Here is a 26350-nt window from a genome sequence, read left to right on the forward strand (position 1 = left end):
TTACAAGGCTTACTTGCAGCCAGTTAAAACATTATCAGGATATAACACAACAAGAACAGTTTTTACACATCCAGAAATTAGATCTGGACATCACTTGGGATATTAAACTTCTATGTTTTCTTTCATTGATAAAAGTTTCTGTTAAGTAGCAATCCCAAAACCCACTATACGTCACAATTCAGGTAAAGTACATTGAAAATCTTTGTTTGACTAGCATTTATTCTTATTACATTAGCATAAATGTATTAATATACCTGCTTGTGAAGTTTGACCAAACTTTTTTCACTTGGATAACTGTTCTGTCTTTCATCAAAATCTTCATAATCATCCATGTTCCTACCGATTCTTTCCTGGTACTCAATAGAACACTGGAAGGAAAAGGAAAATTGACTGGAAGATGAAGAAGGGGTAGCAAGTGCTCTTTGTTAATTATTTGTAAATGTTTGGGGCATTTCATGCAACTGAAAAGCTCACTCTAAGTGCAGATTTTTCCTTTTGATACCAGCATCTGTCTTCTAGTAGTAGAAGAAAAAGTAATATTTTCCTGTTCAAGAATAATCAACTTGACATTCTTTATTAATAAGATATGGCACTTTGAATTATTTACTGTAGCGGGTTGACCCTGACTGGACACCAGGTGCCCACCAAAGCTGCTCTATCACTCCCCTCCTCAGCTGGACAGGGGAGAGAAAATATAACGAAAGGCTCGTGGGTCAAGATAAGGTCAGGGAGAGATCACTCACCAATTACTGTCATGGGCAAAACAGACTCTACTTGGGGAAATTAATTTAATTTATTGCCAATCAAATCAGAGTAGGATAATGAGAAATAAAACCAAATCTTAAAACACCTTCCCCCCACCCCTCCCTTCTTCCCAGGCTCAACTTCACTCCCGATTTTCTCCACCTCCTCCCCCCCCGAGCAGTGCAGGGGGGCAGGGAATGGGGGTTGCGGTCAGTTTATCCCATGGGAGACAGTCCTCCACAAACTTCTCCAACGTGGGTCCTTCCCAGGGGGTGCAGTTCTTCACAAACTGCTCCAGCGTGGGTCCTTTCCATGGGGTGCAGTCGTTCAGGAACAGACTGCTCCAGCGTGGGTCCCCCACGGGGTCACAAGTCCTGCCAGCAAACCTGCTCCAGCGTGGGTTCCTCTCTCCATGGGGTCACAGGTCCTGCCAGGAGCCTGCTCCAGTGTGGGCTGTCCACAGGGTCACAGCCTCCTTTGGGCGCATCCACCTGCTCCGGCGTGGGGTCCTCCACAGGCTGCAGGTGGATATCTGCTCCACTGTTAACCTCCATGGGCTGCAGGGGGACAGCCTGCATCACCATGGTCTTGACGGGAATCTCTGCTCTGGCGCCTGGAGCACCTCCTCCCCCTCCTTCTTCACTGACCTTGGTGTCTGCAGAGTTGTTTCTCTCACATATTCTCACTCTTCTCTTCGCTGCTGCTTGTTGTTGTGCAGAAGTTTTTTTTTCCTCTTCTTAAATATGTTATCACAGAGGCACTACCACCGTCGCTGATTGGCTCAGCCTTGGTGTCGTGGTTTAACCCCAGCCAGCAGCTAAACCCCACACAGCCGCTCACTCACCCCCCACCTCCAGTGGGATGGGGGAGAGAATCGGGAGGGCACAAGTAGGAAAACTCGTGGGTTGAGATAAAAACAGTTTAATAATTGAAATAAAACAAAGTAGAACAGTAATAATAACAATGAGAACAACAATAGCAGAATATACAAAGCAGGCAATGCACAATGCAACTGCTCACCGACGGCTGACCACATGTCACGAACTGGGGTAAGCGCCCCCCCACCCCTGGTTTTTATACTGAGCATGATGTCACATGGTATAGAATACCCCATTGGCCAGCTGGGTCAACCACCCCGGCTATGCTCCCCCCCACACCCACAGCTTCCCCTGCACTTGGCAGGGCATGGGAGGCCGAAAAGTCCCCGGTGCAAGCACCACCCTACAACAACCAAAGCATCAATGGGCCATCAACACTCCTCTCATACCAAACCCGAAACAGAGCACACCCCCCAAGCTACTGGGAAGAAAGTTAAATCTGTCCCAGGCGGAACCAGGACACCTGCACTCTGCCGCCAAAGGGATTGAGAAGAACGCATTAGCGATATCAGTTGTGGCATACAACTTGGCTGCCTTTGATTCCAGTTCGTATTGGAGTTCTAGCATGTCCGGCACAGCAGCACTCAACGGCGGCGTGACTTCGTTCAGGCCATGGTAGTCTACCGTTAGTCCCCACTCTCCATTGGACTTTCGCACTGGCCATGTGGGACTGTTAAAAGGTGAGCAAGTCTTGCTGATCACTCCTTGGCTCTCCAGTCGACAAATCAGCTTATGGATGGGAAGCAGGGAGTCTCGGTTGGTGCGATATTGCCACCGGTGCACTGTTGTGCTGCCAACGAATTGGCATGCGACGCTGGTGCGCTCCGTACCAACTTCCAACACATGGGTCACATGCACTGGACTTCATCTGGATCTTTGGTTACTTGCTCGTTGTCCAGGTCACTATAAACCACCTCCAGCATGGCTAATTCTCTCAAGTACTGGATACCTCTCTCCATAGTGGTCCATTTGCCTGGGCGATATATAACATCTTCCTTGAAGGGATACCTTTCCTTCACGCCTGGCAGCAGTCGCCTCCAGAGGCTGAGGGCTTGTGTCCCTTTTCCAATCGCTTTGTCAATGCCCCCTTCCCTAGAAAGGGATCCCAGCTGTTTGGCTTCCTTCCCCTCTAATTCCAGGCTACTGGCCCCATTATCCTAGCATCGGAGCAGCCAGGTAACAATATGCTCGCCTGGACGATGGCCGAAATCTTTTCGCATATCTTGCAGCTCACTCAGGGATAGCAATCGGGTGGTTTCTGTCTCGTTTATGAGTTCTTCCTCTTCCTCCTCCCCTCCTCGTGAAGACCCTGCTTTTCCATCATCCCTTTCTGAATGATCTGACTTTTGCTTCCAAGATTTCCTCTTATGTACAGAGGCAACTGATATAAGCAAGGGTTGGTCCTCTGGTTCAGCTGCAGTGCTCATCGCGGGGGTTGGAGTAGCTGCAGCGCCCGTCGTTTTGTCATCAGATCCGGAGCCCTTCTCTCCCCCTTGAGGGTTCTGAATAGTGTTGAACAGGGCTCGGTAGGCATGGGCCAGGCCCCAGCACATTGCAGTCATCTGGGTCTCTCTGGAATTGCCAGGGTGACAGCATACGTTTTCCAAATATTTTACTAGTTTTTCAGGATTCTGCACTTGTTCAGGGGTTGTCCTGGTTTCAGCTGGGATGGAGTTGATTTTCTTCCTATTAACTGGTATAGTGCTGCGTTTTGGATGTGGTATGAGAATAATGGTGATAACACACTGATGTTTGAGTTGTTGCTAAGTAGTGTTTACTCTAGTCAAGGACTTTTCATCTTCCCGTGCCCTGCCAGGTGCACGGGGGGCTGGGAGGGAGTGTGGCCGGGACGGCTGGCCCAGCTGGCCAATGGGCTATTCCATACCATATGACGTCATGCTCAGCATATAAGGCTGGGTGAAGAAGAAGGAGGGGGGCACGTTCAGAGTGATGGCGTTTGTTTTCCCAAGTAACCGTTACGCGTGATGGAGCCCTGCTTTCCTGGGGATGGCTGAACACCTGCCTGCCGATGGGAAGTAGTGAATGAATTCCTTGTTTTGCTTTGCTTGCGCGCATGGCTTTTGCTTTCCCTATTAAACTGTCTTTATCTCAATCCACGAGTTTTCTCCCTTTTACCCTTCTGATTCTCTCCCCCATCCCACCGGGGGGAGTGAGCGAGCGGTTGTGTGGTGCTTAGTTGCCGGCTGGGGTTAAACCACGACAGTCCTTTTTGGCACCCAATGTGGGGCTCGAAGGGTTCGAGATAACAACAGGTTTGATTGGAATGTGCTAGATTGAATTTATAGCTGTTGTTGCTGTTTAGCTATTAATAGGCAGGCTCCTGTGCTTTCCATGGGGCTTGCTTGCATTACTGTATATGAGAGTCTTGTGCTCGTTAGTGGCTGCTTTTTGCTTCCGCTGCTTGCTGTACTGCTGGACTGCTTATCGTCTTACTTTGCTGTGCCTGGGAACATTCTGATAACAGCAATGGGGATGTGCCTGGGCTGGCAGATGTCCAGGGCATTGCTGCTGTTTCTGTGCTGCTGTGCTGGACAGGCTGGAACTCCAGTGTGAACTCGAGTCGAAGGGACTGTGACCTGTGGATGAGTCCACGCGGGAGCAGGACACCCCGAGGCATCTGTGGCCGTGGATAAGCCCATGCCCAAGCAGGTACATCTCGAAGCGTCTGTGGCTGTGATTATGCCCGTGCCGCAGCAGGTATACCTCTGAAGGGATTGTGGCCTAAGGATAAGTCCACGCTGGAGAAGGTACACCTCGAAGCATCTGTGGCCGTGGATAAGTCCATGCTGCAGCAGGTACACCTTCAAGCATCAGTGGCTGTGCATGAGGTCATGCTGGAGCACCTCAAAGCGTGTGGTCGTGGATAAGCCCATGACAGGGGAGGTACACCCCTGGAGGGACTGCAGCCTTGGGTAAGGCCATGTTGGAGCAGGTTTACTTCTGAAGGGACTGTGGCTGTGGGTAAGGACACGCTGGAGCTGGTGCACCTCAAAGTGACCGTGGCTGTGGATAAGTCTATGCCGCAGTAGGTATACCCCTGGAGAGACTGTGGCTCATAGATAAGGCTCCACTTGGAGCAGGTACAACCCTAAGGGACTGCAGTCTGTGGATAAGTCCAAGCCAGAGCAGGGCAAGGGGAGGAGTTCATTGCAATGTTAAACCTGATGGTCTGGTTCAAAGGGACCAGGGGTGGAGATTGTAATGGATATACCTTTAAATTGTTGTAACTCATGGTTTGAGTTGCATGTTATGGGAGTTACTATAGGAGGAACCACCTGAACCAATGGAGGACAAGCCTTACAAGAAGCAGTGCAAGTGCAGCAGTGACCCGACCTGAGCTGGCTTTGGTGCCCAATAACTCCACGCAACACACCACCTCTCCTGTCCTGAGTGACCACCATAACAGACCGAGCCCAGAGTCATGGACTAAATGAACTCAATGGACATTTTCTGGACATTTGTGGACATTTTACAGACATTTTACAGGGGTGGTCCATAGACTAAGGGAATGATATCTGTGTATTGTATCAAAGGATGGGAAGGGTGGTGGAGGGTAATGGGAATGTATTGGATAGTGTGGGACCTAAGCATGATGTAAATGGTATGGAATAAGGGATGGATACTGTCTTGGTTTCAGCTGGGATGGAGTTGATTTTCTTCCTATTAACTGGTATATTGCTGCGTTTTGTATGTAGTATGAGAATAGTGTTGATAACACACTGATGTTTTAGTTGTTGCTAAGTAATGTTTACGCTAGTCAAGGACTTTTCATCTTCCTGTGCCCTGCCAGGTGCGCTGGGGGGCTGGGAGGGAGTGTGGCCGGGACGGCTGGCCCAGCTGGCCAATGGGCTATTCCATACCATATGACGTCATGCTCAGCATATAAGGCTGGGCAAAGAAGAAGGAAGGGGAGACGTTCGGAGTTATGGCTTTTTGTCTTCCCAAGTAACCGTTACGCGTGATGGAGCCCTGCTTTCCTGGGGATGGCTGAACACCTGCCTGCCGATGGGAAGTAGTGAATGAATTCCTTGTTTTGCTTTGCTTGTGCGCGCGGCTTTTGATTTCCCTATTAAACTGTCTTTATCTCAACCCACGAGTTTTCTCACTTTTACCCTTCTGAATCTGTCCCCCATCCCACCCGGGGGGAGTGAGCGAGCGGCTGTGTGGTGCTCAGTGGCCAGCTGGGGTTAAACCACGACAGGGGTGAAGCTCCAAAACACTGGAGGTGACCACTGTCCTAGGCACTTGCCCATACTATCCCACACACCCTGCCACTCATAACTATCCAGCCTCGGGGCAGATCTCTGGGTGGTATTCTTAAATAGTTGTTTAACCTTAAACAAGGCCTGAAACACATTGAGGAGACATAGCAATAGGAACATGCTGGTTTGAACATCCCAAGGATATTCAAGATCCTCAAGAGCTTTTGTAATCAGCCTGGAGGGGAAGGGGAAGGTAAAGGAAGCTGTCTCCCCCTAAATTGGCGCTCTGAGGAGAAGGGGTAAAAAGTGTAATTATTAATAGTTTCCAAAAGATAGCTTCCAAAAAACAGGAATGATGGCAGCGCTGAGTACAGTCTCCTGATCAATAATTTTATCATAACATAAACCAGTGTCACACAGTATAGCAAAGCGATGACCTTAATACATTTCCCAGAGATGATAAACCCCACATAAAAACTGATAATCAGCAGTATATACAGCCAGTAGGGTGCTACATACCAAAACTCCAAGAACAGATCCAACAACTCTGAGAGCAAATAAACCAACATTGTGACCAGCGAGTACTAAACCGATAAAATGAATGCTTATAACAAATTTGTTTTAACCTGCTTGGGTCAGATGTGTCGTTATCTCAACCCTTCGTGCCCCACGTTGGGTGCCAAAAAGGACTGTTGTGGTTTAACCTGACAGGCAGCCAATACCACGCAGCTGCTCACTCACTCCCCCTGCCCCCCCAGTGGGACGGGGAGAGAATCGGAAGGGTAAGAGTGAGAAAAACTCGTGGGTTGAGATAAAGACAGTTTACCAGAAAAAGGGAAAATAATAATAATAATAAATAATGATAGAATATAAAAAATGAGTGATGCACAATGCAATTGCTCACCACCCGCGCTGACCGATAACCAAGTAGCGATCGGTACTTCCTGGATCACGCCTACCGTTCATATACTGAGCATGACGTCCCATGGTATGGAATACCCCATTAGCCAGCTGAGCTGTCTGTCCTGATTATGTTCCCTCCCATCTTGTGTCCCTAGCTCAGTCAGTAGGCATGGGAGCTGTCCTTGGACTAGGAGGGTACTAAGAAACAACTGAAAACATCAGTGTGTTATCAACATTCTTCTCATACTAAATCCAAAACAAAGCACTAGGAAGAAATTTAACTCTATCCCAGCCGAAACCAGGACAGTATCCACCCCTTATTCCATACCATTTACGTTATGCTTAGGTCTCACATTTTTCTATACATTTCAATTAATCACCACTATCTTTCTTTTTATATATACATATATATATATGCACACACAGATATCACTCCCTTAGTCTATGGACTATCCCTTTAAAATGTCCACTGAGTTCATTTAGTCCACAACTTTGGGCTCCATCTGTCATAACAGTTTTCAGGGCAGGAGAGATGGTGTGTGGTGTTGGGCTGTTTCATCCTGAAGCCAGTTCTCATTTCGGTACTGCTGCGCTTGTGCAGTTCTATCATCGTTGCACTTTGCTCGGTTTCATCGGAGTTAGTTCATTCTTCATTAATTTGGGTGATTTTCACTGCTATACCATTGATAGCAACCATAGAAATAATGGTATACAATATCATATAACAATTGACATCATAAAATTCAGTTCATTGGCTATTTTCACCCAAAATCAAATCCCCTTGAGGTACACACCGGACCTCCCCATCCTTTCGCATCACCCACCAAGTGCACCCAGGTCCCTGAGCAAAAGCAATCCCATGGATGGGTTTTCCCTTGCCAGAGGCAGGAGTAACCCAGACTGTCTTCCCCAGCATATTTCTTATGTGCACGACAGGGATTTTATCCCCCTCTACAGTAAGTAAGGGTTTTGATTGGGCAGGGCCAGCTCAATTGACAGATCCCCTAGTGTTGACTATCCAGGTGGCGTTTGCTAAAAGTGTATCCCAATGCTTGAATGTCCCACCACCCATTGCTCTCAGCGTAGTCTTTAGCAGTCCATTGTATCATTCGATTTTCCCAGAGGCTGGTGCATGGTAGGGGGTGTGATATACCCACTCAATGCCATGCTCTTTGGCCCAGGTGTCTATGAGGGTGTTTCGGAAATGAGTCCCATTGTCTGACTCAATTCTTTCTGGGGTGCCGTGTCGCCATAGGACTTGCTTTTCAAGGCCCAGGATGGTGATCCGGGCAGTGGCATGGGGCACGGGATATGTTTCCACCCATCCGGTGGTTTCTTCCACCATGGTGAGCAGATTACGCTTGCCGTGTCGGGTTTGTGGGAGTGTGATATAATCAATCTGCCAGGCCTCCCCATATTTGTATTTCAACCATCGTCCTCCATACCCGCGACGCTTTACTCGCTTGGCTTGCTTGATGGCAGCGCATGTTTCACATTCATGGATAACCTGTGCAATAGCATCCATGGTAAAGTCCACCCCTAAGTCACGAGCCCATCTATATGTTGTGTCTCTTCCTTCATGACGCGAGGTGTCATGGGCCCATCGAGCTATCAACAGTTCACCCTTATGTTGCCAGTCCAGATCCACCAGAGCTACTTCAATCTTAGCAGCCTGGTCCACCTGCTGGTTGTTTTGGTGTTCTTCAGTGGCCTGACTCTTGGGTACGTGAGCATCTACGTGACGTACTTTTACAGTCAGGTTCTCTACTCGGGCAGCAATATCTTGCCACAATGCGGCAGCCCAGATGGGTTTACCTCTGCGCTGCCAGTTGTTCTGCTTCCACTGCTGCAACCACCCCCACAGGGCATTTGCCACCATCCATGAGTCAGTATAGAGATAAAGTACTGGCCACTTTTCTCATTCGGCAATGTCCAAGGCCAGCTGGATGGCTTTCACCTCTACAATCTGGCTCGATTCACCTTCTCCTTCAGCTGTTTCTGCAACTTGTCATATAGGACTCCATACAGCAGCTTTTCGCCTCCGATGCTTTCCCACAAGACGACAGGACCCATCAGTGAAAAGGGCATATTGCTTCTCGTTTTCTGGTAGTTTGTTATATGGTGGGGCCTCTTCAGCATGCGTCACCTCCTCCTCTGGGGATATTCCAAAATCTTTGCCTTCTGGCCAATTCGTGATCACCTCCAAGATTCCTGGGCGACTGCGATTTCTTATTCGGGCCCGTTGTGTGATCAGTGCGACCCACTTACTCCACGTAGCATCGGTTGCATGATGTGTAGAGGGGACCCTCCCTTTGAACATCCAGCCCAGCACCGGCAGTCGGGGTGCCAGGAGGAGCTGTGTTTCAGTACCAACCACTTCCGAAGCAGCTCGAATCCCTTCATATGCTGCCAATATCTCCTTCTCAGTTGGAGTATAGCGGGCCTCGGATCCTCTGTATCCCCGACTCCAGAAACCCAGAGGTCAACCAGAGGCTCCAGGTAGGACCATTCTCCCCGGCTGTGGTGTAGAGCACATTATTTACATCTTGTCCTGCCCGGACTGGCCCAAGGGCTACTGCATGAACTATCTCCCATTTAATTTTTTCAAAGGCTTGTCATTGATCAGGGCCCCATTTGATGTCATTCTTCTTCCGGGTCACTTGATAGAGAGGGCTTACGTTTTGACTGTAATTTGGAATATGCATTCTCCAAAAGCCCACAACGCCTAAGAAGGCTTGTGTTTACTTGCTAGTTGGTGTGGGACATGGCTCTTATTTTGTTGATCACATCCATTGGGATCTGACAACATCCATCTTGCCATTTTATTCCTAAAAACTGGATCTGCTGTGCAGGTCCCTTGACCTTACTTTGTTTTATGGCAAAACTGGCCTTCAGAAGGATTTGGACTATTCTCTCCCCTTTCTCAAAAACTTCTGCTGTGTTGCCCCGCACAATGATGTCATCAATGCATTGTAGGTGTTCTGGAGCCTCACCCTGTTCCAGTGCGGTGTGGATCAGTCCATGGCAAATGGCAGGGCTGTGTTTCCACCCCTGGGGCAGTCGATTCCAGGTGTACTGGACGCCCCTCCAAGTGAAAGCAAACTGTGGCCTGCACTCTGCCGCCAAAGGGATTGAGAAGAACGCATTAGCGATATCCATTGTGGCATACCGCTTGGCTGCCTTTGACTCCAGTTCGTATTGAAGTTCTAGCATGTCCGGCACGGCAGCACTCAGTGGTGGCCTGACTTTGTTCAGGCCATGGTAGTCTACTATTAGTTTCCACTCTCCATTGGACTTTCGCACTGGCCATATGGGACTGTTAAAGGGTGAGCGAGTCTTGCTGATCACTCCTTGGCTCTCCAGTCGACAAATAGCTCATGGCTGGGAAGCAGGGAGCCTTGGTTGGTGCGATATTGCGGCCGGTGCACCATTGTGGTAGCGATTGGTACCTGCTGTTCTTCAACCCTCAGCAACCCCACAACAGAAGGGTCCTCCGACAGACCAGGCAAGGTGGACAGCTGTTTAATTTCCTCCATCTCCAGGACAGCTATACCAAAAGCCCACCGGTACCCTTTTGGGTCTTTGAAATACCCTCTCCTGAGGTAGTCTATGCCAAGGATGCACGGAGCCTCTGGGCCAGTCACAATGGGGTGCTTCTGCCACTCATTCCCGGTTAGGCTCACTTCGGCCTCCAATACAGTTAACTCTTGGGATCCCCCTGTCACTCCAGAAATACAGATGGGTTCTGCCCCTTCATAGCTTGATGGCATCAGGGTACACTGTGCACCGGTGTCTACGAGATCCTTATACTCCTGTGGGTCTGATGTGCCAGGCCATCGAATCCACACAGTCCAGTAAACCCGGTTGTCCCTTTCCTCCACCTGGCTGGAGGCAGGGCCCCTCTAGTCCTGGTCATCGTATTCGCTATCCACTTTTTGTAAGTATGAATCAGAAGTCCCTTTATTAAGGTCGGAAGTGGAATCAGCCCTTCTACTCTGTCTGGGGGACTGCTCACTGGAGACTGGGGCAGCAGTTTTCCTGGAAGAACCCCCTTTTGTGGTTGTTTTTCCTTGCAACTCACGTACCCGTGCCTGTAGGACTGAGGTAGGTTTTCCATCCCACTTCCTCATGTCCTCTCCATGGTCATGCAGGTAAAACCACAGGGTGCCCCGGTGTGTCTACCCACGATGTCTCCTCTCTTGAGCAGAGGGACGCTTTCTCCTAATGGCTGAGATACTGGTCCATGCAGGTGGGGAGTAGGACATATCCTCTTTGAGTTGCTGGACCTCCTGAGACAGTTTCTCCACAGCAGAGACACAGGCCCGTAGGGAGGAAGAGAGTCTTTCTTCATATTGCCAGAGTTGGCCAGCCAATTCATCCACTGTTTGTTCCTCTCCGTCTTTCCAGGTCATTATTGCCAATGAGTTTGTGTGTGACGCTGGTGCGCACCGTACAAACTTCCACAACATGGGTCGGGTGCATTTGACTTCATCTGGATCTTTGGGTAACTGCTCGTTGTTCAGGTCATCATAAATCACCTCCAGCACGGCTAATTCCCTCAGGTACTGGATACATCTCTCCATGGTGGTCCACTTGCCTGGGTGACGTATAACGTCTTCCTTGAAGGGAAACCTTTCCTTCACGCCTGACAGCAGTCGCCTCCAGAGGCTGAGGACTTGTGCCCCTTGTCCAATCGCTTTGTCAATGCCCCCTTCCCTAGAAAGGGATCCCAGCTGCTTGGCTTCCCTCTAATTCCAGGCTACTGGCCCCATTATCCCAGCATCGGAGCAGCCAGGTAACAATGAGGTCGCCTGGACGGAGTCTGAAATCTTTTCGCATATCTCGCAGCTCACCCAGGGATAGGGATCGGGTGGTTACCATCTCATTTACGGGTTCTGCCTCCTCCTCCTCCTGTTCTCGTGATGGCCCTGGTTCATCTTCATCCCTTACTAAACAAGCTGATTTTCTTGTGCATTTTCTTTTTTGTGTAGGGGCGACTGATACCGGCACGGGTTGGTTCTCTGTCGCAAGGGGCGGAGTAGCTGCCGTGCCTGCCGTGGGGGTTAGGGTAGCCTCAGTGCCTGCCGTGGGGGTTGGGGTAGCCACAGGGCCTGTTGTTTTGTCATCAGCTGCAGAGACCTTTCCTTCCCCTTGGGGGTTCTGAGTGGTGTTAAACAGGGCTCGGTAGGCATGGGCCAGGCCCTAGCACATTGCAGTGATTTGTGTCTCCCTAGAATGGCCAGGGTGACAGCATACTTTTTCCAAATATTCTACTAATTTTTCAGGGTTCTGCACTTGTTCAGGGGTGAAGTTCCAAAACACTGGCAGTGCCCACCGTCCTAGGCATTTGCCCATGCTATCCCACTCACCCTGCCACTCATAACTATCCAGCCTTGGGGCAGATCCCTGGATGACATTTTTAAATTGCTTATTAACCTTGGACAAAACCAAAACAATATTCCCAAGGAATACCAATAGATGTATCTTAACTACCCAGGGGTGTTCAAGGTACTGACAAGTTATCTTAACGAAGGAGACGACATCATAGAGGAAGGTAGCGAGGGTGCCATTCTCTATTTCCTCCATAAAAAAACCTCTCAGAGGAAGAGGTATACTTGCTAATGATCTCCATGAGGTGGTACCCGAAATACAGAAACGGCTTCATTACAAATCCCAAATACCAAACAACCCCCAATGCCAGTGTTTTAATAACAAATCTCCCAGGCAAAACATCACTAATCACTGCAGAGCAAAGCAGACTACAAAATCCAACTCCAATCTTTAACAGGTACAGTAAAAACAAGAGCATGGTGCAGGGCAGATAAATTAATATCGAGAACAGATGAATCAATATTGTGACCAGCAACTGTTAACAGATATAAATTCCTTAATATGCTCTAGTTAATCTGTTGTTATCTCAACCCTTCGTGCCCCACGTTGGGTGCCAAAAAACACTATCATGTTTTAACCCCAGCCAGCACCTAAAACCCACACAGCCGCTCGCTCACCCCCCCCAGCTCCGGTGGGGTGGTGGAGAGAATTGGGAGGGCACAAGTAGGAAAACTCCCAGGTTGAGATAAAAACCTGTTTAATAATTGAAATAAAACTAAGTAGAACAGTAATAATAACAATGAGAACAACAATAACAGAATACACAAAGCAGGCAATGCACAATGCAACTGCGCACCGACCGCCGACTGTTGGAGAAAGTTAGCCAGACTAGGCTGCGGTGGGAAAATTCTGAGTCATGCTGAGAAGGGAGAAAAGAAAGTCATGCTGACCTTGCTCTGTGCAGATAAGCAACTTTGAGAAAGTACAGTATAAGAAAAACAGGATGGAACCCGGACCACGTAGCAGTAACCGAAAGTAGGAGGAATATGATAATGTAATTTTTAGAGCTAAGCCAATGATTGTGAGACAAGTATGCATAAGGTAGAACTTAGTGTATAAATATGTGTAGGGTTTTACAATAAAGTTGAAGCTGGCCTTATCACTCACATTGAGTCGACTGCCTGCCTTCCCTCGCTCGTCGCAAGTGGCGCCCGAACAGGGACCCCCCATCCCTGTTTTCCACCGGACAGCGAGATCGGAGAAGCACTGGTAGCAGCGACCAGGGAGCAGAAGATCAGTAGACGCTGTCGCGGCGTGCCTGATCCGTGCTTGAACCCAGGATGATTAAAAGGGGTTCGCCGTCCGATAGAAGGCTACCCGTGGGAAAAGGCTGCAAACGACCGGATAATTAAGAGGGTCAAGAGAAGCGCGCAATGGAAGTAGAGGTAGCCTTCGATATTTTAAAATGCTTTTTAGAAGAGCGGGGAGTAAGCCAATTAAAAGACCTGGCTGGGTTAATTGCGTTAGGGAAAGCGAAAGGGTTTTTAAAAGACCCTGAAAGTATGTTTGAAGTAGACGAGTGGCGTTCTTATGGAGATTGTTTGTGGGATCTAGTAATTGATGATGATAAATCAGCAAGAAAATTAATGAAATCTTGGAGAGATGTTATTAATTGTATAAAAAGATATAAAACTGAAAGGCGAATAGCTACAGCCGCCTCAGATCGGCTTGAGCAGTCCGATCCTGCCGCTGGACGTCTCACAGCAGGGGGTGACTACTTTTCACCTCCGCCTTCGGGAATTCTTGTTCCCGTTGTTTGCCGACCCTCTCGTCCCCCTCCTGATCCGCCGACAGAAAGGGCTTGTCCCTCCGCACCGCCGGGGGAAAGGGAGGGGGAGGGTCCAAGTGAAAATGAGAGGGTAGACGGTAGCGGACAGGAGACTGCTCAAGCTGAAAGTCTTCTAAAGGCCTCACCCCCCCCACCCCTCACCCCCCCCACCCCCCCCACCCCCCCCACCCCCACCCCCACCCCGTCCCAAGCTCATCAACAGCCGCGTTTAGTGCGGGTTAGTTGGGACAAAATAGCACGAGAAGCTGTTGAACAAAAAGATTTTGATTTATTAGATCAAATTAGCCCTCAAGCCTTCCCGGTAATCTACCAGGTAGATAACGCGGGGGCTATGACTGGGGTGCATCAGGCCCTAGATTGGAAAATATTAAATCAATTGCGAAACACAGTTAATGTGCAAGGCAAATGCTAAACTATATCTGGGGTAGCGGAATGCTATGTCCAGAAGATATTAAGAACATAATGAGGCTTATTTTGAAGCAAGCACAACAATTACTTTGGCAAGCTCACTGGCAAAGACTTTGTGAAATATCTGCGCACTCGCCCCGAGCCCCAAATGATCGTTTAGCTGGAGTAACTGTAGGACAACTAATGGGTATAGGTCCTTTTGCCTCTGTAGAAATGCAGATGCAAACTGGCCCAGACGTGTTGTTAGAATCTATGAAATTAGCACGAGAAGCCTTGCAGAAAGTTAAAACTACACCAGCTCCTCCCTCATATATGTCAATTAAACAAGGAAGAGAGGAGCCTTTTGCATCTTTTGTAGATAGAGTCACAGACGCTATTGACCACGCAGATATGGCAGATTTTATGAAAGGACCTTTGCTGAGACAGTGTGTATTAGAGAATTGTAATACTTATACGAAGGGCATCCTTGTCACCTTACCCTTAGACGCCACCATAGAAGTCATGTTAGAGCGAATGAGTAGAGTTCCTGTAGGAGCTCAAGCCATGTTAGTTGAAACAACCAGAGAACTAGGGGGAAAATTAGTCAAGGCGCAGGGACAGGCGTTTGCAGCTCTTGCCCCACTGAAGCCTCCGGATGCCCACCAAAGTAAGACGACTGGCCGACGAGAGTATAAGTGCTTCCGATGTGGCTACCCAGGACATCTGCGTCGACAATGTCGGGAGCTGCCAGAACTGTCAAATGAATAATCATAATACTACGGTCTGCCGGCGTTCGGGAAACGGGAAACCGAGCGCCAAGAGCCGCAGCGCGCCGACACCAATCGCGGCTCCGGTCACCTTCAGGCCAACGGCAGCCCCCAACCAAACGACAGTGCAGAGATACCAGATGCCATTGCCCAGCTTCGACCAGCAACCCAACTTCGACCAGCAACCAGGGGGAGCCTCGGACTGGATCTGGCAACAGCAGTAGATGTCACGCTAATTGACGACCGGCCGCGAAAAATTGCTACAGGAATTAAAGGGCCCATAGTTATCAATGGACAATCTCATGGAGCGTTGTTGTTGGGGCGATCATCCAGTGGTCTCCAAGGACTTTTTATATTACGAGGACTTATCGATTGTGATTCAAAAACTCAGTACCCACATCGTTGACCGAGCAGTGGATCGTATTGACCCTGACTTACCTGTGGACTTAACCGTTTTGCACGGCCCCACACATTTTATTGGTGCACTCACGCAGTGCAAAAAGAAAAAGGGGGAGACTGTGAGAGTATTAGAATGGATATTTACCGGAATGCAACCAAAGACTACAATTCAAGATAACGACACGTTTGATTGGAATGTGCTAGATTGAATTTATAGCTGTTACTGCTGTTTAGCTATTAATTCGCAGGCTCTTGTGCTTGCCATGGGGCTTGCTTGCCTTAATGTGTATTAGAGTCTTGTGCTCATTAGTGGCTGCTTTTTTGCTCTTGCTGTACTGCTGCACTGCTTATCGTCTTACTGTGCTGTGCCTGGGAACATTCTGATAACAGCAATAGGGATGCGCCTGGGCCGGCAGATGGCCAGGGCATCGCTGCTGCTTCTGTGCTGCTGTGCTGGACAGGCTGGAACTGCAGCGTGAACTCGAATCAAAGGGACTGTGACCTGTGGCTGAGTCCATGCGGGACAGGACGCCCCGAGGCGTCTGTGACTGTGGATAAGCCCATGCCCAAGCAGCAGGAACCACCTGAACCAACGGAGGACAAACTTTACAAGAAGCAGCGCAAGTGCAGCAGTGACCCGACCTGAGCCGGCTTTGGTGCCCAGTAACTCCACGCAACGCACCACCTCTGCTGACCTGAGTGACCACCATAACAGATGGAGCCCAAAGTCATGGACTAAATGAATGCAGTGGACATTTTGTGTACATTTATGGATATTTTATGGACATTTTACAGGGGATTGTGCGGGCCTGTCCTACGTGTAGCCACCATGGGCCTGGTCTCGGAATCGGCGTGAATCCCAGGGGACTCGAGGCCAGAGAATTGTGGCAAGTGGATGTGACTCACGTTGCTGACTTTGGCAGACTGAGATATATACATGTTACGATTGACACCTATAGCAAATTTATATGGGCCACGGCACAAACAGGAGAACGAGCACTCCACGTAATGCGACATTTGACTAGTTGTTTTGCAGTTATGGGAGTGCCACAAACAATAAAAACTGACAATGGCCCTGCATACATAAGCGCCAAAGTGAAACGTTTTTTCCAAACATGGGGAGTGCGACATACTGCTGGTATTCCGCACTCACCCACGGGACAAGCTATCATTGAAAGGGCGCATCAAACGCTGAAACAATATTTGCAAAAATTTAGGGAAATCTCAGATGTACAAGAAAGACTTGTTAAGACTCTTTTTGTGCTAAATCATTTATGTATTTTTGCAGATCAGAAAGAGCCACCAGCATGGGTGCATGGTTATCCTAAAGAAAATAAGGATGACAAGCCAGTTTTCGTTATGTATAGAGATCCAGCAACCGGACTGTGGAAAGGTCCAGCAGAAGTGAAGTATATGGGTAGAGGTTATATGTGTGTACTTACTCCCACAGGGCCGAAGTGGATTCCAAGCCGCTGGACCAAAGCTGCTGTTGCTGATGATGATCAATGCAGCTCTGTCTGTACTGATCCCAGCGATGCCGTTGCCCAGCCGTGCGAACTTATGGGTGGCGTGGGCGAATAAAACTGGGACGACAGACTTTTGCCTGAGTTCAGCTACGGCAACTGAGCCCTTTAAAACATGTCTGATAGGCTTTCCTGAAATTATTGCCAGAGATTTTGATAATTGGACGTCTGTAACAGTTAATTGTATAAATGTTACTGTAGCAAATTGCTCGGTACAACTAATAAGAGCCCTAAATCACACTCTCCCTTGGGACCCCCAAGAAATTGACCTTTTGGGGTCAGAAAAAACTGGAAATGCAACTGATAACGTTACTACTCAGACATGTTTTGTGTTTGGCAGCTTTAGCCGCTTTGCCGCACAGGCCCAGACCTTTCAGTCATTGATCGGCATAAGCAGCCGCACTGATGATAACAACCCTTTTGTTAATACCACCTGTTGGACTGTTGTTTCACCTTTTACGAAAGGATTCGAAATAGGCCAATATTGTGGGAATTATAACGCTTCCAAAACACTCAGTGCCTATGGACGGAGTATGAAGGGAACCAATAACTCTTTGTGGAACAATGATACGGCCAAAGCTCTTCCCCCCCGGATATTTTTTGATCTGTGGGGATCGAGCATGGCCTGGCATTCCAAAGAACGCCTTTGGAGGGCCTTGTTATGTAGGTAAATTAACTCTGCTCACAGTTAGCCGACAAAGTTGGCTCAATATAACTACAGTAGCGACAAATAGACACAAAAGGTCTATACATCAATTGCAAGCAGATTGTAACGACAACATAGAATTATGGTCAACCACAGCCAATGTATTTGCTTCCCTAGTGCCTAACATAGGCACTGCGCAAGCGCTGGCTTGGTATTTTATTAACAATTATAGTTATAGTAAAAATAGCATATCACTGTATTTTAAATAATGTTGTAAAAATGAACCACAATGTATTGGTGGTCCAAAAAGAAAAAGGGGGAAATGTTGGAGAAAGTTAGCCAGACTAGGCCGCGGTGGGAAAATTCTGAGTCATGCTGAGAAGGGAGAAAAGAAAGTCATGCTGACCTTGCTCTGTGCAGATAAGCAACTTTGAGAAAGTACAGTATAAGAAAAACAGGATGGAACCCGGACCACGTAGCAGTAACCGAAAGTAGGAGGAATATGATAATGTAATTTTTAGAGCTAAGCCAATGATTGTGAGACAAGTATGCATAAGGGAGAACTTAGTGTATAAATATGTGTAGGGTTTTACAATAAAGTTGAAGCTGGCCTTATCACTCACATTGAGTCGACTGCCTGCCTTCCCTCGCTCGTCGCAGCCGACCACGTGTCATGAACGGGGGCGAGCACCCCCCCATCCCTGGTTTTTATACTGAGCATGATGTCACATGGTATAGAATACCCCATTGGCCAGCTGGGTCAACCACCCCGGCTATGCTCCCCCCCACACCCACAGCTTCCCCTGCACTTGGCAGGGCATGGGAGGCCGAAAAGTCCCCGGTGCAAGCACCACCCCGCAACAACCAAAGCATCAATGGGCCATCAACACTCCTCTCATACCAAACTGAAAACACAGCACACCCCCCAAGCTACTGGGAAGAAAGTTAACTCTGTCCCAGCCGGAAGCAGGACACTTGGCCAGTGGCAGGTCTGTCTTGGAGCCAGCTGGCATTGGCTCTGTTGGACATGGGGAAAGCTTCTAGCAGCTTCTCACAGAAGCCACCCCTGTAGCCCCCCCCACTACCAAAAGCTTCCCATGCAAACCCAATACATTTATCAAAAATATACTTTGTATTTTGCATGAATTCACAATAAGGTATATAGCAGAAAAACAGATGGTATTTTCTACATATCTCATTATACTTTAGAAAAAAGTATTATTAACAGTTACAGACTGTTATAACTTCTGTTTCTAAAATACTACGTATATCAAAATATGACAGAACATTACATACATTATAAGAAAACACTCTACAAAGAATTTCAACTCAAAGTCTGGTCAGAAACTCACAAGATGCCAATTAGAGATTTTTTGTTAAGGGGAAAAGAAAATAATGTAGAAGTATTCAGTAGGTGCAGGAATCACCCCCTCCCCCTTGAACATTTATGGCTGAAGATGAGCAATTTTGTTACCTTTTTCAGTATTGTATCAACACATATTTTCAAAGGGTGATTAGACTTGATAGTCTCACTTACTTTATGGACTTCCTGTTGAAGGGAGAAAAAAAAAAATAGAGTTGTTTACAGGGTCAGTTAAGAGTTCCATCTCTCCCAGTGAAACTATAACCATCAGAGCTTAAAACCAACAAAATTTCCTAAACCATGGAAACCATGGCTAGGTCCTCTTCTGGGAGGGCGATGACCACTAGTTGAGCTAGCCTCTAGAGCCTGGAGCGGGGCTGCGCACTGCCCGTTCGCCTTCCCCGCTTGCCTTTCCCGCGCGAACTGACGCGCCACGCCCTTCTGACGCGCCACGCCCTGTTTGCCCGCCCTGATCGCCCCGCTCCCTGGAGGCTGCTCTTGTATGTGAGGGGGTTTGGCCGCCGTCCCTCCTGTCCCCGCCCACGCTGAGTCAGAGCTGCCGCTCGTCAGGAGCTCACTCCTCCAGCTCGGGGGAGGGGGTGGGGGGCTGGGGCACCCTCTCGCTCCCTGCGCTTTTGCCTTCGCGGTTTTTGCTGCGGTTTTGCCGCTTTAGGAAGGGTCCCCCGGCGCGATCCTCCGCTCCGGAGCCCTTCGCCTCGGTGGCTACAGGCTTGGGGAGGAGTGGCTTGAAAGCTGCCCAGAGGAAGAGGACCTGGGTGTGCTGGTTGACAGCCGGCTGAACATGAGCCGGCAGTGTGCCCAGGTGGCCAAGAAGGCCAACGGCATCCTGGCCTGTTTCAGAAATAGTGTGGCCAGCAGGAGTAGGGAGGTGATCGTGCCCCTGTACTCGGCACTGGTGAGGCCGCACCTCGAATACTGTGTTCAGTTTTGGGCGCCTCACTACAAGGACATTGAGGTGCTGGAGCATGTCCAGAGAAGGGCAACGAAGCTGGTGAAGGGCCTGGAGCACAAGTCTTATGAGGAGCGGCTGAGTGATAGGGATTAACGTCAAGTACGAAGGAACAATGAAGAGATTTACAGTTCTTTGGTTGAACTGATGCAGATGGTTAGGAACACCTTGTGAATAGGCCGACCTGACACACAGTAGATAAAAAGGCCTTGAAACTTAGTATTCTAGATAAGGAGGCCAACCTTGTATCTTGAGATAAGAGGGTGGTGCTGGTGAGAATTACTCTACTTAAGCCAGGAGCTAGAACTAAGTATGTGTGAAGACTGAGACTTTTGCATATGTTAATGAATTCCGGGAAATGTAATGAATATGTATACTCTAACTGTATATAACTTCTATGGTTAAGTGATTTGGCACGCACACTAGGTGGAGCGATCCCCTGTGCGTCCAGCGCTGCAATAAAGAATACCCGCTTTCTAAAACTCCAAATTGAGTCTTAGAGAGTTTTTCGGAGACTTCTTCATTTCAGATTGGTGACCCAGATGGGACTTTCTCTGCTTGCCTGCGGGACCCGCTGAGAAAAAGGACTCCCTTGGGTACCCCCGGAGACTTCTCCGGAGGCATTCCTCGCCTCATCCGGATCACCACAGGAGCAGACAAAGGACTATCTATTGGATAAAGGTATTCTTTAACTCCTTAACTTTTGGGATTGGCCAATTTGGGCTCTCCATAAGACGTAGGCAGAGGGTCTTACGCAGGACGGCGTATACCGAGGCGCTAGCACTTTAGTGGTATACATTGGTTTTGGTTTTGGTTAATTGAGTAAGGGGATACCTATAAGTCATGAGGAGACGTCCTACGCGAGGAAAAGAGCATTGGTGCTCGCCCCTGGAAAAGTTGGGGGTTGGGGTTTGAGTCCCCATAAGGTGGTATCCTCAAGTGCCTTGGGGTCTCCTAACTGTAGTGATAGGAGCTGTATGTGGCATTGCCATAATTATAGTCATCTGTTGTAAAATCCGGTACCGTGTATTATGGTTTAAACTGATCTGTGTGGACTTGTGGCAAACGGTTTACGGTTAACGATTTATGCTATATGTGAGCTTGATTATTATTCTAACTGATACAGTTTGTGGTGTGAGTGAGAAGTGTAACGGGCCCGTTTGTGTGACTGAGTGTCTGCATTGTACGTGTGAGACGCAGCGCAGCTGCGAAGCGAGTGCGGAGTTCTGATCCGCGGTTCCGTGTTCTCCACGAGGAGAGCGGCCGGAGATGAACGAAGCGGATGAAATGACATATGTATGAGTTTCTGAGAAAGATGTCCTCTACATACTGAAAATAGTTGTACCCCTATATTTGTATTGGAGTATATTTGGTGTAATCAGAGGATAACTGTAAATGATGAGAATGAAATAATTTGTCCTACATGTCAAATTTGGTTTAGTTAAGAGTGAAAAGGCTTCCCCTTCTCTATGCAATAAATGTAATAGTTGCCAGCCTATTATAGTAACCCGATGTTTGAGGCGCGAAAAGGTGATTAAGTCTACTGCTTTGGGTGGTGGGGGTGGAGAAATTTTAGTGATTTTTAATCAAATTTTAAGTACACTTTGTGTAGGCAAGCAGGATGGGGGGTCAACAGAGTGAAGGCATTGTGAAAAAGAGCCCCCATTGGGTAAAATCTGAATAAGCCCGCGGTAACTATTGTAAATATTTGTCCGTTTGCTGAGAGTGACATGACACAAGGGTTCGAGTGATTTGTGGAAACCGGACTCCACAATCTATGAGATTGTAAAGTAGGTATGTTTATTCAGCGCTGGGCAGCACGGGCGGTAGTCCCACCAAAGTCGTGCGCGCCCCAACGCGGCACTCACCATAAATATATACAGTAAAACATTACATATTCATAGAGTTTCATAATACGCCTATACATATGCATGACCTGCCCCCGCTTTGTATTAAAATGAGTTCCAATAAGTCATTTCCATAGACCCCTCCTATCTGCGCTTGCGCATTGCCTCCTAGTGGTGGTCGTCGGGGGTCGTGGGGATGAAGGTTAGTGGTTCCTCTTCGTCACTGCTACTCTACTACCTTAACCCCTTCTCTCACGAGTCCCCTTCGATTGTTTTGTGTAAAGGTATTGTCTATCGTCATAGTGATTGAATATTTGTGTTGTTGTTATGTGACAAGTTTGTTTGTTTATGTGATTTCCCGTGTGTAAAATGGGATGAAGTAATGTATGCAGATATGTTTTTCACTTTGCGAAACCATCCGGAGTGGCAGAAGGAGTGTGGTATAAATTTAGCACCTCAAGACCCTTTTATATTGGCATTAGAAAAGGAACGACAGAAGGATCAGGGAAAGTCGAAGCGGTGTTGTTCAGCACGTAGCATTGGGCAGAGATGTTTGGGGACAAAGGAACAAGATAAAGAGGAAGAACTGGAAATGTTGATAACGCCCCGGGCTAGGTTGCTAGAAAGTGGGGCAGAGGGGGTGTTGACTCATCTCCGGATAAGAGCGATTCAAAAACTTTTGAGAAAAAGGAAGGCGGAGGTTTTAGCCCTGTGGCAGGGAGGACTCGGAACAAAGGTGGCAGGGGTGCATTACACATTCAAGCTCCTTTACGGGAGGCTGTGGGAGGCTGTGGGACCGGAAGGTCCGGTAGTAGTTAAAGGCCCCTTTACGATTGCAGATTTGAATAATTGGAGACAAGCAGCGGGCAATTATCGAGATAACCCTGAAAAGACAGCCCGAGGTTTTGAGATGTTATAAAAACTCAAGATCCAGATTGGAGTTGTGATAAATGATTTAGTCATTTATCATGATTTATATGCTGAGCATGACGTCATATGGTATGGAATAGCCCATTGGCCAGCTGGGCCAGCCGTCCCGGCCACACTCCCTCCCAGCCCCCCGTGCACCTGGCAGGGCACGGGAAGATGAAAAGTCCTTGACTAGAGTAAACACTACTTAGCAACAACTCAAACATCAGTGTGTTATCACCATTATTCTCATACCACATCCAAAACGCAGCACTATACCAGTTAATAGGAAGAAAATCAACTCCATCCCAGCTGAAACCAGGACAACCCCTGAACAAGTGCAGAATCCTGAAAAACTAGTAAAATATTTGGAAAACGTATGCTGTCACCCTGGCAATTCCAGAGAGACCCAGATGACTGCAATGTGCTGGGGCCTGGCCCATGCCTACCGAGCCCTGTTCAACACTATTCAGAACCCTCAAGGGGGAGAGAAGGGCTCCGGATCTGATGACAAAACGACGGGCGCTGCAGCTACTCCAACCCCCGCGATGAGCACTGCAGCTGAACCAGAGGACCAACCCTTGCTTATATCAGTTGCCTCTGTACATAAGAGGAAATCTTGGAAGCAAAAGTCAGATCATTCAGAAAGGGATGATGGAAAAGCAGGGTCTTCACGAGGAGGGGAGGAGGAAGAGGAAGAACTCATAAACGAGACAGAAACCACCCGATTGCTATCCCTGAGTGAGCTGCAAGATATGCGAAAAGATTTCGGCCGTCGTCCAGGCGAGCATATTGTTACCTGGCTGCTCCGATGCTGGGATAATGGGGCCAGTAGCCTGGAATTAGAGGGGAAGGAAGCCAAACAGCTGGGATCCCTTTCTAGGGAAGGGGGCATTGACAAAGCGATTGGAAAAGGGACACAAGCCCTCAGCCTCTGGAGGCGACTGCTGCCAGGCGTGAAGGAAAGGTATCCCTTCAAGGAAGATGTTATATATCGCCCAGGCAAATGGACCACTATGGAGAGAGGTATCCAGTACTTGAGAGAATTAGCCATGCTGGAGGTGGTTTATAGTGACCTGGACAACGAGCAAGTAACCAAAGATCCAGATGAAGTCCAGTGCATGTGACCCATGTGTTGGAAGTTGGTACGGAGCGCACCAGCGTCGCATGCCAATTCGTTGGCAGCACAACAGTGCACCGGTGGCAATATCGCACCAACCGAGACTCCCTGCTTCCCATCCATAAGCTGATTTGTCGACTGGAGAGCCAAGGAGTGATCAGCAAGACTTGCTCACCTTTTAACAGTCCCACATGGCCAGTGCGAAAGTCCAATGGAGAGTGGGGACTAACGGTAGACTACCATGGCCTGAACGAAGTCACGCCGCCGTTGAGTGCTGCTGTGCCGGACATGCTAGAACTCCAATACGAACTGGAATCAAAGGCAGCCAAGTTGTATGCCACAACTGATATCGCTAATGCGTTCTTCTCAATCCCTTTGGCGGCAGAGTGCAGGTGTCCTGGTTCCGCCTGGGACAGATTTAACTTTCTTCCCAGTAGCTTGGGGGGTGTGCTCTGTTTCGGGTTTGGTATGAGAGGAGTGTTGATGGCCCGTTGATGCTTTGGTTGTTGTAGGGTGGTGCTTGCACCGGGGACTTTTCGGCCTCCCATGCCCTGCCAAGTGCAGGGGAAGCTGTGGGTGTGGGGGGGAGCATAGCCGGGGTGGTTGACCCAGCTGGCCAATGGGGTATTCTATACCATGTGACATCATGCTCAGTATAAAAACCAGGGGTGGGGGGGCGCTTACCATGAAACTATAACCATCAGAGCTTAAAACCAACAAAATTTCCTAAAAGCCACAGCTGTACTAGACATCTAATAAAAGATAATTGAAGGAGTATTTATAAAGAAGATACGTATTTAAAAAAAAAACAAAACAACACAACGTCAGCGTGCAAACATTACTCTGTGAATGTGTGGAGGACTGGTTTCTATGCGTGAATATTGAAATGGAAAATACTTTCTTGTTTTAGTTGTAGGTAAAGAGGAGGAGTTTCTTTCTTACCTGGTTTAATTTCACTTTTATTACTTTAAGCAGCTTGATGGGTATCGTTTTACACTACTTCATTTTATATCTTCCTCACATTTATCTCCACATAGCTCACTTCTGAGACCATTTGGCATTTATCAGTAATGAAAAGATGCTACCTAACAGCTAGATAAGTTTTTTCAGAACTGCTTATCTGTTTATCAATCAGGCTTAGTGAGTACTAGATTTTATTCTTCATCCTATTGGCAATCCAGAGATAACCTTTTGATGCTTTTTTGTTGTTGTTACAAACAGCACTTTAAAAAAACAGATGTAAGTTCTAGAGTCTGCAGGACAGAAATAATTGTAAAGGCTTAGAAATCTTGTCAAATAGGATGATTAGGCAGACAGAAGAATTGCATTTGTTTAGTGTGACAAAGGAAACTAAATTGATATAGACAGTCCTTTGACATATAAAAGGCTGTTCTAACAGATGACTGGTAGTAATTCTGGTTTCCCTCTGAATCTCCTGAGAGAATGATCACAAGAGATCTGATTAGTCTGTGGCAAAGAATTTATCATCATATAGTGAGATTAGGAAAAACAAACAAACAAAACCCAGCAAGAATGTCTGTAAGGTTCAATCCTAAACATATTCAGCCCTGTCAAATAGAGTGTTGGACTAAAAAAAAAAAATTAAAAAAAAAAAAAAATTGTGAAGTGTTCTCTAATACTACAATTTCTTGTGTTTTCAGAATCTCTCTCTGATAAAGGAAGAAAACAAAAGCCTAAACTAAAGTGTGAGAGTGCTCAAATTTAGTGATTAATTTGACACAGCAGCAATTTAGAATATTTACAATCAAGTTCTCAGAATCAGCACTGGCATTCTTAAGAATTTTTAAATATTTTCATGCACTGCAGTGTTCCTATGAAGGTTGAAAATAAAATATTGGCCAAGATTTCTAAGATATAGTGCAATTGTTTCTAGATTGAAAGAAAAAAAAAACAAACACTGAAGTGTCAAATCTTAATATTTGAAACAAGGTTTTATAATGCATTAACAATATAATATATTTTACATTGTGTATGACATAACCTCAGAATTTTTCAGTCCCCCTACCTGACTTAAAGAACAGTCTAGTACAAGACAGCAAGTGCTAGCCTGGTAAACAAAGTTTTTGTTGCTCATTTTCTAGTAAGTTTTGTAGTTATGTCCCAGTTAGATGTTTTTAGAAATTTTTTCAAAATGCTATTACTGAAGAATAAAGATTCTACTATTATTTTATGTTGACCTATCACAGAAGTTACCACTCTACCCCTACAACTCTTCAGAAGTATTATTTCCAAGCCATGGTATTAGAGCAGTAGAGCAGGCAATAGCTATTCAATGGGTTGCACTTCCATTCTATTCTTGAACTAAATTAGAGCCTATTGCTCACTCACAAATAACAATAAAAACAGTACCATCTCTCTCAACAGAAACTCTTTGAAAAACCAATGATCTATATATTCTCTTCTCAAAAGGCACATAGCGTGATTCTGCAAATCTAACTTGGAAACTCTTCTTAAGATTCCAGAAATATAC

General features: G+C 47.4%; 1 pseudogene; it reads right to left on the reverse strand.

Moving 5' to 3' along the window:
- LOC142074946 (G-protein coupled receptor-associated protein LMBRD2-like) overlaps window positions 1-26350 on the reverse strand; it is a 64765-nt pseudogene that overhangs the window by 33645 nt on the left and 4770 nt on the right.

This window comes from Calonectris borealis, chromosome W (assembly GCF_964195595.1).
Source record: "Calonectris borealis chromosome W, bCalBor7.hap1.2, whole genome shotgun sequence".
In the NCBI taxonomy this organism is placed as follows: Eukaryota; Metazoa; Chordata; class Aves; order Procellariiformes; family Procellariidae; genus Calonectris; species Calonectris borealis.